Source organism: Carassius auratus, unplaced genomic scaffold, assembly GCF_003368295.1.
Source record: "Carassius auratus strain Wakin unplaced genomic scaffold, ASM336829v1 scaf_tig00032276, whole genome shotgun sequence".
NCBI lineage: Eukaryota > Metazoa > Chordata > Actinopteri > Cypriniformes > Cyprinidae > Carassius > Carassius auratus.
Genome location: NW_020525987.1, coordinates 107,216 through 124,394, shown reverse-complemented (window position 1 = coordinate 124,394; position 17,179 = coordinate 107,216). Strand labels below are relative to the sequence as shown.

The 17,179-nt window shown below is 36.6% G+C and overlaps 1 pseudogene; it reads right to left on the bottom strand.

The window, feature by feature from the left end:
- The window catches only part of LOC113080852 (attractin-like protein 1), a 65,234-nt pseudogene that overhangs the window by 5,823 nt on the left and 42,232 nt on the right, over positions 1 to 17,179 (bottom strand).

Here is a 17,179-nt window from a genome sequence, read left to right as displayed (position 1 = left end):
TATTAGTATTAATATTCCTTAATACTGGTGGTAGATGAGGAGATACCCCCTGACAATGTAAAGTGCTTTGAGTGCCTAGAAAAGAACTATATAAATGTAAGGAATTATTGTTATTATATTGTGAAATATTCCTACAATTTAAGATAGGTGTTTTCTGTTTGAATATACCTGGAAATGTGTTTTTACCTATGATTTCAAAGCCAATTTTTGAGTCCGCCAGACAAATTCAGTGAGTTACTGTGAAAGAATCGTTCAGTGTGATCTGTGAAACATTTCAATAGGTTCACAGAAAAGTACTGACTCAAAAGAATGATTTGTACACAAATTAGAAATAATACTCGAGCAGGCCTTGATTTCTGCAATTATATTTTATGTTTTTTTTTTTTTTTTGACATTTACTGGAGCAAAAATGTAAAGAAATCCTAAAAGAAAGAAAAAAAAAAACTAACAGTGTTCTAATAGTGTGAAATTGCAGTACAGTAAAAAATACTTTATTACACAGTCCACCGCTGCTATGTACTATTAGAATATGATACAAGACGGTAAATATGACTTCTGTTATGATAAAGACAACAAATTGCTAACTGATTGATGCAATATGACCCTAAAGACATTGGAGGTCAGACTGTAATAAATAGCTATCTGTTACGTTTATTCAAGGAGACGTTCAATTACTGTTATGGCGAGTTGCATTTATGGTCATCATTAGTATTACCATGTTTGATGGCCCTTGATTTTTCTCCTTGTGATAACATACATTAGTGTGTGTTCAAGCTTGTTACAAAGCCGAAGCATAACCATCAATCCCAGTCAGTGGGTAAATGTCACAGATGTTCCCTTGGGGAGTAAGACTTGTCTCGCTCCGAACTGCCTCTTCTCCGTGGCTTTAATTGGTCAGATTAGCATGCCCGCCCCACATATTTGAAGCTGAACAACTGAATCTCTGCAAATGTGTGATGAAATCCATAGTGACAGAGTTTTGAGAGCAGCTCTAGTAAGAGATAACAGCTGGATGCTGGAAGTGTGAAGTGCTGCTTGTGGTTGCTGGGATGTGTGTGTGTGTGTGTGTGTGTGTCTGTGTGTGTGTTAATGTGTTTGACTGTGAGAGAGACTGCAGGCCAGCTGCAGTATACACTTTAGCATTTAGTACACCATACAAGAAGTATGAAATGAAGAAGCTTGAAACAGTTGCTTGAATCTGAACTTGAGTGTAACATAACCATAAATACTACAGAGGTTATGTTATCTAGCCATGACTGACATCAGATGCCTTAGACCATGTGCTGTGAGTTTAATGTGCACTTGGAAACGCAGAGTGTGCTAGGTTCACTGTATTTTCACATGACATCATTTCTAACATTATAGTGCACAGAAGTTTACAAGTTTTTGCCAATATTCCACCAAAATGTGAGGCTTGAAATGTTAAAAGCTTGAGGGTTTGAACATCAGAAAGTGATGCATGTAAGACATAATTATTAATATTGTAATTTGTTGTGTAATATATATATATATATATATATATATATATATATATATATATATATTTTTTTTTTTTAAGGAGTATCTTATGCTCATCAAGGCTGCATTTGTTTGATCAAAAATACAGGAAACAATTTAATATTGTGAAATATTATGATGCAAAAAAGTTTTTTCTATTTTATTATAATTTATTCCTGTAGTGCAAAGCTTAATTTGTATCATCATCATTACTCCAGTCTTCAGTGTAACATGATCTTTTAAGGCACAGTTATTTTTATTCTTTCTTTTTTTTTTTTCTTTTTTTTTTTAAGAAATTAAAACTTTTATTCAGCAAGGATGTATTAAATTGTTAAGAATTAATGGCAAAGATTGATATTGTTAGAAAAGATTTATATTTTAAATAAATGCTGTTCTTTTTAACTTTTTATTCATCAAAGAATCCTGAAAAAAGTATTGCAGTTTCCCCTCAAATAAACTGTTGCCAACACTGATAATTCTAATAATAAAGGTGATTAAAGAGTGATTAAATTACAGAATTTTATAAATTTACAGTCACAGTTGTATTTATCTGCGTTTTACAATAAAACATCCAATGGGAATCTGCTTTATAATGCATGTTTCAATTCAGCTGGAAAGAGTGGGGATGTTGGAAAGGATTTGTTGACCACAGGAGGATATGATGCAGTGTGCTATCAATCATGAAGTGATATAACAGTATTGTGCTGCAGAGACTGGAGGGGAGGTCAATTATAAATAATGCATTGGTAATAAATCCTCCTACATACAGGGAAAGCGAGTCTGGTCTGCTCATAAAATCCTTGCAAACCCCTCACACTCACTTTTGACACACAGTCATCTCTTATGTGTGTTGATTAATCATAAAACTGAGAACCTTTCTGCCACAAGGCACCTTTTGCATTTGTAATGCAGAAGATAACACAAATGCCTGGGTAACCAACAGCAACAACAAAAAGTGTTGTCACACAAATTGCTAAGAACAGAATAGATCCCCTACTGATGATTTTGCGTCCATTAAAACAAACGGGCTGTCTGGATGTGGTCTGCTTATCTGAGACTGTAATCAAATGGAGCTTAGCTTTAAAAACCTTCATTGATGACACTGGCGACAATTTACATAAGCCTGGTTTGGTTGGTCAAATCTGATCTGGGATGGAATTTCTGGGAAAGTGGTGACAAGTACTGATTAAGAACAGGGTTTTTTAATTTTCTTTGAGTACTGACTTAGTTTAAATTCCTGCGTCTTGAAGTTTGTGTGGATAAACTCTGTATATCTTTTATTTTTTTCTGTGGATGGATTAAGTTATGACCCGCTCTAAACTGTTAATTTTGAAAACTGGACTAGTACTAGAGCTGTAAGGCTGCCATCTAGTGCGCTCAGTGTAAACTAAATCTATATTGTGTGTGAGACAGAGAATTTCTGTGATAGACAGAGAATGCTAAACAGGCAGAGCTATACAAAGCACAACAGCATGACATAAACATTACTGCATTTCTAATTACTGCAAAATAGTTGCTTGTAATCACATAACGGCTAATGTTCACTAGAGTTGTGGCACAGTGAGTGGTGCACACGCTCACAACATGTAGCAGTAAGTGCTCAAGGGATTCGGGATGTGATTCTTAAGGTAAAAATATTGGCACCTGTGAAAACTTAAAATATAAAGTCATTTTTTATTACAAAATAGAATAAAAATAAAATAAAATACAAAAATAGATTAAATAAATATAAGATATTAAAATATATTGTTTACCTTATATAACACTTTTGTTGTTTTTTTACAGAATTTTATAGCAGCAGATGTGTGGGAGTTGAATCAAACCTGACTGTTTGCCCACTGCACTCTCTGACCTTCAGATATCTCTCTGAGGAACCTTAAATCAGAATCTGTGATTGTGGCTTGAGGACATGCTGCCCACTTGCACTTCTTTGAAAATGGAACAGAAGCCCCTACTTAGGTGGAATAACATATGTCACCTGAGTCAATGTCCATGTTACGGCTGCTGAAAATGATTCTGAATAAGATTCAATGTCCTATTTATTAAGCACTGACAACAATTAAACATAATTCCTCCGCACACTCTTATTAATGTAATGCGAAACAAATCTCATTCTCACTACTGTGCAACAATCACCTTTACCGGATTTTAAATCTGCATAATTAACATTGGATAAGACATGAGATTCATCCATATGAACTAAAAATAAATCAATGAATGTGCAGAATGAATAGGTAACAACAAATGTTGTCACTCCAGGGCATATGTGATTATTATCCTCAAAAAGTCTGTCCCAACTGTTTCCAGTCACAAGACATTTTGTCTAACGACATCAACAGAACACAGCCTTTCTCTGAAATCCATCACAAACAGCTGTATAGAGAACCTAAACCTCTTTAAATCTGCTCAAATAAGCAACATGTGAAACTAACCATCTCAACTCAGATTCCCTCACACACAGAGTGTACACATTTACACATAAAGATACAGCAGACAGAAGCCAAGATGAACAACACAAGTGGCGATACACCGTCGACAACAGATGAATGCTTGTGTGATGGAGTCCTGATAAGGGGTTAGAAGGAAGCACTTCCATCTGCTGTTCTTCCAGAAGGTGCTGTAAATGTTTACTTTGTGGACACAGGATAAAGACTCAAAGTGCATGGGTGAAATGTAGGTTTGACACAGATAATGTGTTTGAGTGTGTAGGGCTGGATGATACACTGAATACTTACATTAGATTTGTGGTGTTTTTGGTACTTGTTCTTTTTTTGGCTATATGAAATTACACAACATTGAGACTATCACAACGTTTATTTTTTTGCTTTTTATTTTGCCATTAAGTTTCCTAAGGGCTGTGTTGTTGTACTGTTCTTACATTAAATCGACTTGATTCAACAATGATTGTTAAAATGATGCAAGAGAAAATAAATAAAAAACTGATAGAATATAGAGTACATTAACAAAACAAAATGGCAAGATATACTAGATAGCCATATCACCATGTATGTGTCTGTGTGTGAGAGAGGTGAGGGTTACTTACAGTAACATGTTCCTCTAAGAGGGTTGCCAAGGTAGCTATTTTTGAAATCACATCTGCAGTAATTTAAAAGGAAGAACAATTAGTTTACCAATATGACGCATACACACAAACAAACTACATCTGGCAACTCGTTTTGACACATCAACTGAGAAATAGTTAAAGGGGGGGTGAAATGCTCGTTTTCACTCAATATCCTGTTAATCTTGAGTACCTATAGAGTAGTACTGCATCTTTCATAACCCCAAAAAGTCTTTAGTTTTATTATAATCATAAGAGAAAGATAGTCTGTACCGATTTTTCCCGGAAAAACACGAGCGGCTGGAGGCGTGACATGTGGGTGGAGCTAAAGAATCACGAGCGCGAGTAAGCTTTTGCGTTGAGAGCGTTTGGAAGCTGTGAAATTACCGTGAGGAAAAAAAATCATCTAAAACAAACCATGGCTAACAGTCAGATTCAGCGTATATTTATGATCCAGAATCAGATCCAGAGGCTGAAATTTAACAAGAGCAGCAGCAGCAACGACGTCTCTATGTGGTGTGTACTGAAACTGTATATATTTGCTTAGCGGTTTTGAAAAATGACTAAGTTCCACTTTATGTCGTCTTTTTTTTTTTTTTTTTTTTTTAAGCTTTACATGTGGAAAGTGCAGTTTGATGACAACATCGCATGTTGTTTACTTGATGTGCTTATGCGCTGATAGCTAAGTTAACAACACAGAGATATTTGAAGCAGTTTTACTCACCGCATGCGGTTCCAAGTCACAATCGTGACCCTTTTTCGTTGCGACTGCATTATCCTTAAGAAATAAACGATGTGCAAATCCGGCGTCAAACTGGGCCTTGTTTGTAAAACAAGCATCTTCGAAATGCAGGGAACAAACACAAACACTTGCACAACTCTGTTGATGCTCTGTAAAAAAATGTCTGTGCTCTCAGTGCTGTGCTATACAGGAACGCGTGCTTTTCCGGCAGAAGTGCCCTCAGGACCCATATAAGGAAATTCCGCTCCATCTAACGTCACACAGAGCCATACTTGAAAAAAAACTTTCCGAAACTTGTGACAAACCAGAAGAGGTATTTTGGGAACAAAAATACTCCTTCAAACGTACAACTTAATTTTTGAAACTTTGTCCATGTTTAGCATGGGAATCCAACTCTTTAACAGTGTAAAAAACTCAGTATGCATGAAATAGCATTTCACCCCCACTTTAATCTAAAAGAAAATTCTGTCATTATTTACTATAGGTATACAACAAGACAATAGTTAATGTTTGGACTTTTCATCTAAACTTCTAATTCAAATGTGCTGTATTCCTTTTAATCAGGATATTAGAGTTATTTCTGAAAGATCATGTGACACTGAAGACTAGCGTAATGACTGAAAATGTAATCACACGTTTACATTTTTAAAAAAAAGTTATTTAAAACTGCGATAATATGTCACAATATTACTGTTTTAAGTGTCTTGGTGTGTATAAGAGACTTTCAAAAACATTTTAAAAATATTACCAACTCTAAACATTTTTACATTATTCTAGATACTATGTTAAAGAACCAAAATTTGTTGGTACCAAACACCGAAACTACTACATTGCTTTGTCTCAGAATGATGATTGTGAGTGTTTCTGGTTTGTGGGACTATAAAGAGCTGTGTGGTTTTATTTTTATGGTGATTTTCACCCTATGCTGAAGGTAGTGTATTCTCAGCTGAGCTTGAGATGATTATAGCGGACGGGCCGTCCGGTGCCTTGAAGAGAAGGATGAGACCACACTTCTGATCAATTCAGACTGAAAACCAAACAAAACCCTTTGTGCTTTGCCAAAAGCACAAAACTATCACCTGACTCAAGATCAGAGAGATGAGCAAAAACCCTACGCGAAATAAACAGCATAAATACACTTTGTATGCAGATGAGAAACATGCATCAGCTTAAACAGTGGGTCGGAATAATGTTTAAGCTTTCATAAAAGGAAAACTATTGAGACAAACTTGTGTCAAGGGCAAATGTGTTGATAGGTTTTTGTGAAGAACATATTCTTTTCAATTACCATTCTTGAGATATATATATATATATATATATATATATATATATATATATATATATATATATATATATATATATATATATATATATATATATATAGTCAGGATTATAAGAGATTGTGACAGACGTACAGATAGAGTCTGTCTGTGTGAAGAACACAGTGGCATGTCTGGTTCAGTTTAAAGCAAACACTCATTACTGGTAAGTAAACACTGAGTGTTTATTATTCACCTCATGCTACAGAAGCAGTGAGTTCATGTGTGTGGATTCCGAGCTCAATAAACACACAGATGGATGGACGGACCAGCAGGGCAAACACGAATGATTAATCAACAAATTGCCCTTTGAAGTGCAGAAGTGGCCGAGGGCCTGAGAAAGAGTACTGAAATGAAAAAGAAAGAAGGCTGCTCTTATCTTATAAAAAAATACAACAAAAATGGTAATAATAATAGTAATTTATATATATATATATATATATATATATATATATATATATATATATATATATATATAGGCAAGGCAAGGCCAATACCAACTAATACCAAGGTAGTTGTGAACAGTGAAATATTATTACAGTTTTAAACAACTGTTTTCTATTTTCATATAGCTTAAAATGTAATTTATTCCTGTGATGGCAAAGCTGAATTTTCAGCATCATTACTCCAGTGTTCAGTGTCCCATGATCCTTCAGAAATCATTTTATTACGATGATTTGGTGATAAAGAAACATTTTTATTATCAGCAATGTTGAAAAGAGTGCACTTAGTGATACAGACAAACAGTGATACATTTTTTTTTTTCAGGATTACGTGATGAATAGAATACAATGAACTTTCACTTTATAAATAATCACTTTCACTTTATAAATAATAGAAATATAAATATTCAGTAAGATTATAAATGTCACTTTACTTTTGACCAATTTAAAGACCGCTGAATAAAAGTGTATATATATATATATATATATATATATATATATATATATATATATATATATATATATATATATATATATTTATATATACAGTATTGTTCAAAATAATAGCAGTACAATGTGACTAACCAGAATAATCAAGGTTTTTCGTATATTTTTTTATTGCTACGTGGCAAACAAGTTACCAGTAGGTTCAGTAGATTGTCAGAAAACAAATGAGACCCAGCATTCATGATATGCACGCTCTTAAGGCTGTGCAATTGGGCAATTAGTTGAATTAGTTGAAAGGGGTGTGTTCAAAAAAATAGCAGTGTGGCATTCAATCACTGAGGTCATCAATTTTGTGAAGAAACAGGTGTGAATCAGGTGGCCCCTATTTAAGGATGAAGCCAACACTTGTTGAACATGCATTTGAAAGCTGAGGAAAATGGGTCGTTCAAGACATTGTTCAGAAGAACAGCGTACTTTGATTAAAAAGTTGATTAGAGAGGGGAAAACCTATAAAGAGGTGCAAAAAATGATAGGCTGTTCAGCTAAAATGATCTCCAATGCCTTAAAATGGAGAGCAAAACCAGAGAGACGTGGAAGAAAACGGAAGACAACCATCAAAATGGATAGAAGAATAACCAGAATGGCAAAGGCTCAGCCAATGATCACCTCCAGGATGATCAAAGACAGTCTGGAGTTACCTGTAAGTACTGTGACAGTTAGAAGACGTCTGTGTGAAGCTAATCTATTTTCAAGAATCCCCCGCAAAGTCCCTCTGTTAAAAAAAGGCATGTGCAGAAGAGGTTACAATTTGCCAAAGAACACATCAACTGGCCTAAAGAGAAATGGAGGAACATTTTGTGGACTGATGAGAGTAAAATTGTTCTTTTTGGGTCCAAGGGCCACAGGCAGTTTGTGAGACGACCCCCAAACTCTGAATTCAAGCCACAGTACACAGTGAAGACAGTGAAGCATGGAGGTGCAAGCATCATGATATGGGCATGTTTCTCCTACTATGGTGTTGGGCCTATTTATCGCATACCAGGGATCATGGATCAGTTTGCATATGTTAAAATACTTGAAGAGGTCATGTTGCCCTATGCTGAAGAGGACATGCCCTTGAAATGGTTGTTTCAACAAGACAATGACCCAAAACACACTAGTAAACGGGCAAAGTCTTGGTTCCAAACCAACAAAATTAATGTTATGGAGTGGCCAGCCCAATCTCCAGACCTTAATCCAATTGAGAACTTGTGGGGTGATATCAAAAATGCTGTTTCTGAAGCAAAACCAAGAAATGTGAATGAATTGTGGAATGTTGTTAAAGAATCATGGAGTGGAATAACAGCTGAGAGGTGCCACAAGTTGGTTGACTCCATGCCACACAGATGTCAAGCAGTTTTAAAAAACTGTGGTCATACAACTAAATATTAGTTTAGTGATTCACAGGATTGCTAAATCCCAGAAAAAAAAAAATGTTTGTACAAAATAGTTTTGAGTTTGTACAGTCAAAGGTAGACACTGCTATTTTTTTGAACACACCCCTTTCAACTAATTGCCCAATTGCACAGCCTTAAGAGCGTGCATATCATGAATGCTGGGTCTTGTTTGTTTTCTGACAATCTACTGAACCTACTGGTAACTTGTTTGCCACGTAGCAATAAAAAATATACTAAAAACCTTGATTATTCTGGTTAGTCACATTGTACTGCTATTATTTTGAACAATACTGTATATATATATATATCCATTCATCCATCCATCCATCCATCATCTTCCGCTTATCCGGGGCCGGGTCGCGGGGGCAACAGTCTAAGCAGAGACGCCCAGACTTCCCTCTCCCTAGCCACTTCTTCCAGCTCTTCCGGGGGGACCCCGAGGCGTTCCCAGGACAGCCGGGAGACAGTCCCTCCAGCGTGTCCTAGGTCTTCCCCGGGGCCTCCTCCCGGTGAGACGTGCCTGGAACACCTCAATGGGAAGGCGTCCAGGAGACATCCGAAATAGATGGCCGAGCCACCTCAGCTGGCTCCTCTCAATGTGGAGGAGCAACGGCTCTACTCTGAGCTCCTCCCGAGTGACCGAGCTTCTCACCCTATCTCTAAAGGAGCGCCCAGCCACCCGACGGAGAAAGCTCATTTCGGCCGCCTGTATCCGGGATCTTGTCCTTTCGGTCATGACCCACAGCTCATGACCATAGGTGAGAGTAGGAACGTAGATTGACCGGTAAATCGAGAGCTTTGCCTTACAGCTCAGCTCCTTTTTCAACACGACAGACCGGTACAGCGACCGCATTACTGCAGAAGCTGCACCGATCCATCTGTCAATCTCACGTTCCATCCTTCCCTCACTCCTGAACAAGACCCCAAGATACCTTAACTCCTCCACTTAAGGCAGGAACTCTCCACCAACCTGAAGTGGGCAATCCATATTTTATATATATATATATATATATATATATATATAAAGAAAATTATTATTTTAAAAAAATGATGTAAAATGCATTACTATCTATGGGTAGGTTAGTAATTTAGTCAGATAGCACGATAATTAAGAAAAAAAAGTAACAATAAACATTTACATTTAACCATTTATAGCTCTGGTTACATATACTACATTCATTACACCGTAATAGTTGACATATAACTTAAAAGACATTAATTGCCAAATTACAGTTATATTAATAAACATAAATCTTTAGAGCAAATTTTTTTTTTTTTTTTTTTTTTTTTTTTACAATTTCAAATCAGGCACTGGAAAAAATTACCCGTTAAAACATCTTCCAGCCAATAGAACTGTTTTGGGTTCTGAGGGGAAAGCATTCTGTGGAAGGGCAGGACCTTGCATGAGCTCACCCCAGGACAAAAACATGCAAAAAAATGGGTATACATAGAAAGGCTTGCCCCTCAGGGCTCCAATGAAATGATATAATTCCAGAGGAACATTTTTAATGATGACTATTCACCATGCACAGTTAGACAACCATACACGCTGTGCTCCGATTAACAAAACATTTCATTATAGTTCAAATATTTCTAATTCTCTACAACTCATGCTTGCTTTTTAAACCCATATTTCTTCTTCATGGCTTTACACTGCACTGTGCAAAACAGTACCCTACTGTTAACGCTGTTTTCCTGTATTTTTATTTCATTAAAGAGATGAGAAAGAAGAGAAAAAAATCCTTTACTCACCCTCAAGTCATTCCAAACCTGTATGAATTTCTTTCTTCTGCGGAACACTTAAGTACGTATTCTGAAGAATGTTGGAAATCAAACGCTTTCAGTTCCCACTGACTTTCATAGTCAATCTTTAATGTTCCACTGAAGAAAGAAGGGCATACAGGTTTCAAACAACACAAGGTTTGAAAACAACAGGTCAGCTGAGAAACTGCCATTATGATGAATGCTAATGCGAACACATAGCTATATTTTTTCTCCGGGTATTACTGACCATCTTGCTGTTGAATGGCAGCAGTCAGTCGAGCAACAGATTAAAGCAAGTGAACCACAACATGAAGTCCAGAAAATAAATAAAGGGACAGAAAATGAAAACAGCAGGTGTCAGACAGTGGGCATGCCCTCTAGTCATCTGTCTACTCCTACTGCTCTCTTAGTTTGAAGGAAAGAAAGAAGACAAACAGGTGAGACAGAGTGGTATGCTAACCGCCCTGTGTTGATCCTTCTAGCCACACGGTAACAGGCTCTCATCCTGACTAAATAAACAGAATGTGTGTGGCGCCTGCTCGCAGGAGACTGAATTAGCAGATAAATCCTCCGAGTGCCACATTTCACACTGAGAGAGCTCTGTGTGTGCGGATATAACAAAAGCATACGCAATAGCTGCTTGCGGGGTTTAAGCGTTCTCGCTTGAGTACTCCTCAGGAGGGCCTGTCTAATTAAATAGCAGCTTCCTCGTGGATCAAAAGTGCATAAACACTTATGGATATTAAAAAATGGATAATAAGTTTAAATGAAACAAACATTAACATGAATGTAGGTGTGATGAACAGGAAACTAAAACCCCCCAAAATGTACTACAATAACAACATGAGTAAACTAACTTTGTCTTGAGAGAACCTAATCTGAAAGCTTTTTTGGTGTGCCGAGTAATTTAGTTTCTATTAAACTCTCATCTGACTCTAATCTCTAATCTGTACACACTTGAATAAAGCAACATTATCTCTAGTCAGAGGTATTAAGATGACCAACATTACTTTCTCTGATAGATTTGGTATGGTCGTGCCATGGTTTCCCGTGTACAGGCTCATCCTATGCATGTTGTCTGAACAACCATCAGTTGGAATAAACAGAAATTCAGTCTAAGTACACTTGAACTAATACTAAGTGTTACCTAGGTCTCTAAAGATCCAGTTGGTGTGCCCTATGCTCCATCTCAACTGGATTTTAGTCTGTCACTAATCTGATGCAGAACTGTGATAAGTTAACAACATAATGCACTAGAAACAATAATTTTAAAGTGCACCTATTTAGCAAAATCCACTTTTACAAGTTGTTTGGACAGAACTTTGTGTTGGAACCATTTTAGAATGATAAAAATCCATCCAGTTTTTTTATTTTTTATTTTTTTAATCGTCATAAAACCAAACTAGACTAAAAAAACGAGTGATTAGTCTGATTTAAAATCTACTGTTTTGTGCCACATACATATAATGGAACACACATCAGCAGCCCAATGCAATATCTACATCCATCCAGGAGGATCCAGCTGAGAGGAAGTATGTCTTTATGAACAGCTCCAATAGCACTAACTTTCAGTCCTCTACCAGCTTCTAAACGAGTACCAGATCTTCATCTCTCCCGCCGTGCTCAACAGACAGCTCAGCTCATTACTAAAACAGGCCACAGGCCACCTGCCAGCTCCCTCTCTTCCTCCCTTCACTCTGTCTTTTTCTTGATCCATCTTTCCCTCATTTTATTTTCTCACACTCTCATTTTGACTCTCGCCCTTCCTCGCGCTTTCAAACACAAAGACACGAAGCAACAAAGAGAAGAACCTTGAAAGAGACCTTGGTGTTCACTGTCTCACAGACTTTAGCACCTCGCTCACTTTGTCATTCTCTCTATATATAACACTGGTTGAATTCCTTGTCATGTCGGGTTGACTGCTTTCAAAATAGCACTGAAAGAAAGAAAAAAATTAACAGTGACCCTACAGAACCATAGGAGAAACCAAATGAGATTGTTTTACTATCTCAGTTGATTCTTAAACGACTTCTAAACTACCATTTTTTCAGAAAACGTCAATGCCACAAACAAGATACCAAAGTCTGCAATCGAGTCAGCGATTTGAACATTTTCCATTTCATTCTTCCAAAAATTACCAATGTTATTCACCTTTCCATTGAACAAAACATTATTTATAGTGGAAAAAGGTTCTTTGTATTTTTTAAAAATGTTCTCCACACTTGATTCGTTCGGTTATTTTAAGAGTTTACAAAAGGTTCTTTGGAAAAAGAAACATTTTCTTTGGATTATTAGACTTTTCTCCTCACCAAAGTGGTTCTTTTAAGAAGTGTTGGCTAAAAATTTCTTTGGGGAACCCATAATATTTAGTCCATGGCATTTGCTGCCATAGATTTGTTCCTGCATCTATCTATCTGAATCTATAAGATCTAGTGGAAAAATTTCCAGAAGAGAAGATATGCAGAGGTTAGAGAAAGAGAAGTAAAGGTCCATCATGGAACCATAGATACCAATAAAGAACATTTATTTTCAAGAGCGAAGTACACAGAACAAACATTACATATTTTACTGTTCTGTGGTTGTGTGGTACACTGCAGTATTCTGTAATATAACTGCTAAAAGCATGTTATCAACAGACTCAAAAACAAAAAGGACAAACAGTCCCTCAAAACACACATCTTCTCAGCTGTTGGGCCAGCTTTCTCAGCTCATTTCACTGAACACACAAACAGGCACATCTGAGGTTAAATGGGGCACGGATTAAAATTCAGACCCAGAACTCCAGACGTAAACATCCAGACCCAAATCCAAACCAAACCAAAATCAGAGCAGATACATTTTCGTATCCATTTACAAATCTGGAAATCTGCAAAATTATCAAGTCTGGATCCACTCGTGTGTCCAACAAACACTGCATGTTTCATTCCTATTACATGCAATCTGATTAAAAATGTAATTAAAATGAGATGAAGTGCATGAAGCAAATGGAGATCATGAGTTTACAGAAGGAAGATTGATGTGCTTAAAAACAAGAGATTCAGCGCTTGGACTGTGCGGCTCAAATGCTCATGTACCAACTGGTAGACAACAAAACATATGGCTAGTCAATGTTGTTTGGCTTATTTTGAAATGAATTCATGTTCACCGTTGATTTTATGTTTAAAAGCAACATTCCAGTTCATAATAAATATGGAAACTGTATTTGTACATTCTTGAACTAATAAGAATAATAAATAAATCTACCGGTAATTGCTACGTGTTCTTAGTTCTTCACATATTCAGTTTGACCAAATGTCAAGATAAAGACAAAACATTAAGTTGGATTATGTTAGATAACCCACCTTACCATGCACGGTCCTCTTGGCTCAAGCTTGCGTTTGAAGCTCTACTGCTTGTTTGGCATCTAACTCTCTACCCACGGGTCATATGAGTGATATTTTAAATAAAGGATAGATGGTGTGTGGAAAAGAGAAACGTTTGAGAATCCTGGGGAACTCATTACTGCTTAATACATTATCAGTGCCACTGGCAGTGGTGCAGCCTGTTACAAATACATCCACACAGCACTATGTCTTTATGGACCTCAGTACACACACACATAGGCCACAGTGTCAGCCCCAAAAGCGATATTTAAGCTACTGATAAGTTCCCTTTGCTACTAAAAACAGGGGCTCGCTGACACAGCACAGTTCTGGTTGCCATTAAAATTAATGTCCCAGGATTATAAAGACACTTAGGTGGGAAGTAATAACAGAGAACTTAGAAGAGGATTAAATATGTGAATAAAATGTGCTATGATTCTAATGAGAGAATTATAATGCGAGAAAACTTGTTGAAGGTCATGTCAATCACTCTCTGACTGACTGCAGTTGATGGGAAATGCAGTCATACTCACAGCTGGCATTGGTTCCCTTTGACCCCTTTAGTGGTACAATAGCATTTCCCTGAGCTGGAGTGACACATGTTGGTGTGGTTGTTACATCGGCAGGCTGAAGAGAAGATGGAAGCTGTAGATAGAGAAAAAAAGAAAAAAAAAGGGAAGAAGAACATTAAAGGTATATTTCACCCAAAAATTAAACCATTATTTACTCACTCCCATGTTGTTCCAAAACGGTATGACTTTATTTTTTTCTGTAGGACAAGTGGAAAAAATTGGAGACCTTTTCCATGTAATTACAATGACAGCTTCAATGAAAACCGAAGCTTTCACACTTAAAAAAAAAGACCCAGAAGCACCATAAAAGTAAAAGTATTCCATCAAAGTCTTCAATATGAGGAACAGACCAAAATTCATTCTTCACTGATTAATTATGCTGTCAAATACTATATACTAAGATGGTTCACTTGTATTACTTGGAAATGTAGAAGCTGCATGGCTCGCCATATTAGAAGTAGAAGAAAGTCCTGCCTTCTAAACAAACGAGCCAGTTGGCAATTGGAAAAGTTATCGCTTCACTGCAGCTGCTGTAAGAAGCTCCAGAAACAGTTACCAAAGTTTCCTAAACTTATACTTAGGGACTGCAGATTCACATTGGCTGGATGAAACTGAAATATACGCCTTTTTACCACTATTTGAATGTAACAAAAAACTTTTATTAGACAGGGAATGTCAAATTTACTGTTGATTATTTACAGGGAAAGTCAGACCCAGAAGAATGATTAATTCATCAATACTTCTCTCATAAACATTCATAAATGCATGATTTTTGGATGAATCGTGCCCTGAAAAGTTCATAAATAAACAGAGTCCAGTTTGCATTTAAACAGACAATTAATGTGACAATTTTAACAAACCTGAGCCTACATCTTTGGGGCTAGTGAAGAGTTTTGTGGTGTGTGGTATAGTATCTAAAGCCCCCTGAGGTAGTCCAGAGAGGATTTTTGGATAAAACGTGTTTGCAAAATCACTACTTGATAAGACCTACCTACTTAATTAAACTGCCTAATTATTAGATTAACTCTAATTTCTGGTAAGGCAATTGTTTGGCTGCAATTTCAACTCACAAGAGAGACAGTCCTAGTCAACATCAATTTGCTGTCGGTATGACTGCCAGGGTTTTGATAATTTTTTACTTTTCATGGCATTCATGATACCTGAAAAAAAAAAAAAAAAAAAAAAAAAAAAAAAAGATTGGCAAGAACTGTGGCAAAATGCTGTAAAATGAGTCCGCTTTCAAAAATAATGTCATAAATATATTTACTTATCAGTTAACTTCTATTAATTAAATCAAAAAAAAAAATAAAAAAAATAAAAACAATTGGTGTGACCACTCTTTGTGTTTAAAACAGCTTTTGTCCTAGGTGCAGTTGCGCATAGTTTTTAATGTAGCTTTGCAGGTACAGTAGGTTTCTTCAAGTATCTTGGAGACATTGCAACAGTTCTTCTGGATTTAGTCTGTCTCAGTTTTTTGTTTTTTTTTCTGTTTCTTCATGTATTTCCAGATGGACTGGATGATGGTGAGATCAGATCTCTGTGTGGAGCACAGTGGTGTCAGACTCCTTGTGCATACAAAAATCTATTTTATGGCAAAAGGAATGTTTGGAAATGTAAACTGATATTTCCTATTATATTGACACCCCTGCATTTGTGTCAATACTTCTCTAAAAACATTGTTCCTCTTTCCAAAAAAAATAAAGACTTTTCACACAGAATTCTACAAATAAACTGAACAAAACGAAGACCAGCTGTCTGACACTGGGCTCTACACTTTGCCCTAGAATTCATAAGTAGTCTTCAGATTTCATAATGCCATGCACACAGTCAATACATCCAAAGCCTGAAGCAGTGAAGAAACCCAAAACATCAGGGAACCTCCACCTTGTTTGACAGTAGGTATCGTGCTCTTTTCTTTGTAGAACTCATAATGTTTTCTGAAAACAGTAGAATGATGTGATTTTCCACTCTCATCTGTCCAGAGGACATTCCCCCAGATGGATTTTGGCTCCCTCGGTTATGTTTTGGCAAACTCCATTTTGGCTTTTTTATGTGTCTGTGTCAGCAGTGGAGTCCTCCTGGATCTCCTACCATAGCTTCCATTTTCATTCAGATGGCGATGGATAGTGTGAGCTAACACTGTTGTACTCTGTGCCTTCAGGTAGCTTGAATTTGTTTGGAATTTGATCATGGCTCTTTATCCACTACTTGAACTTTCATCAAAATGTCTCTTTCGTCTATATCTACAGTGCCAAAGGTTGTAAACCTATTGACAAAGTTGTGCACACTGGACAAAGGAACATTAAGCTCTAGACTTGTTTCCTTAGGATTGTTAATGCTTTTCCACAAATTTGGTTCTCAAATCTTCAAACAACTTTTTGCTCTTCTTTCTATTCTTCCCTTTCAACTGTTACTAGTGCGATTTCTATATTGCCAGCCCCTGTAAATTGCTACAGGTGAGTCTAATTACAGAAAAAGGACCATCATACAGTTGAACTAAGACTGCTAAAAAAACTAACAGCACACCTGTCTAAAA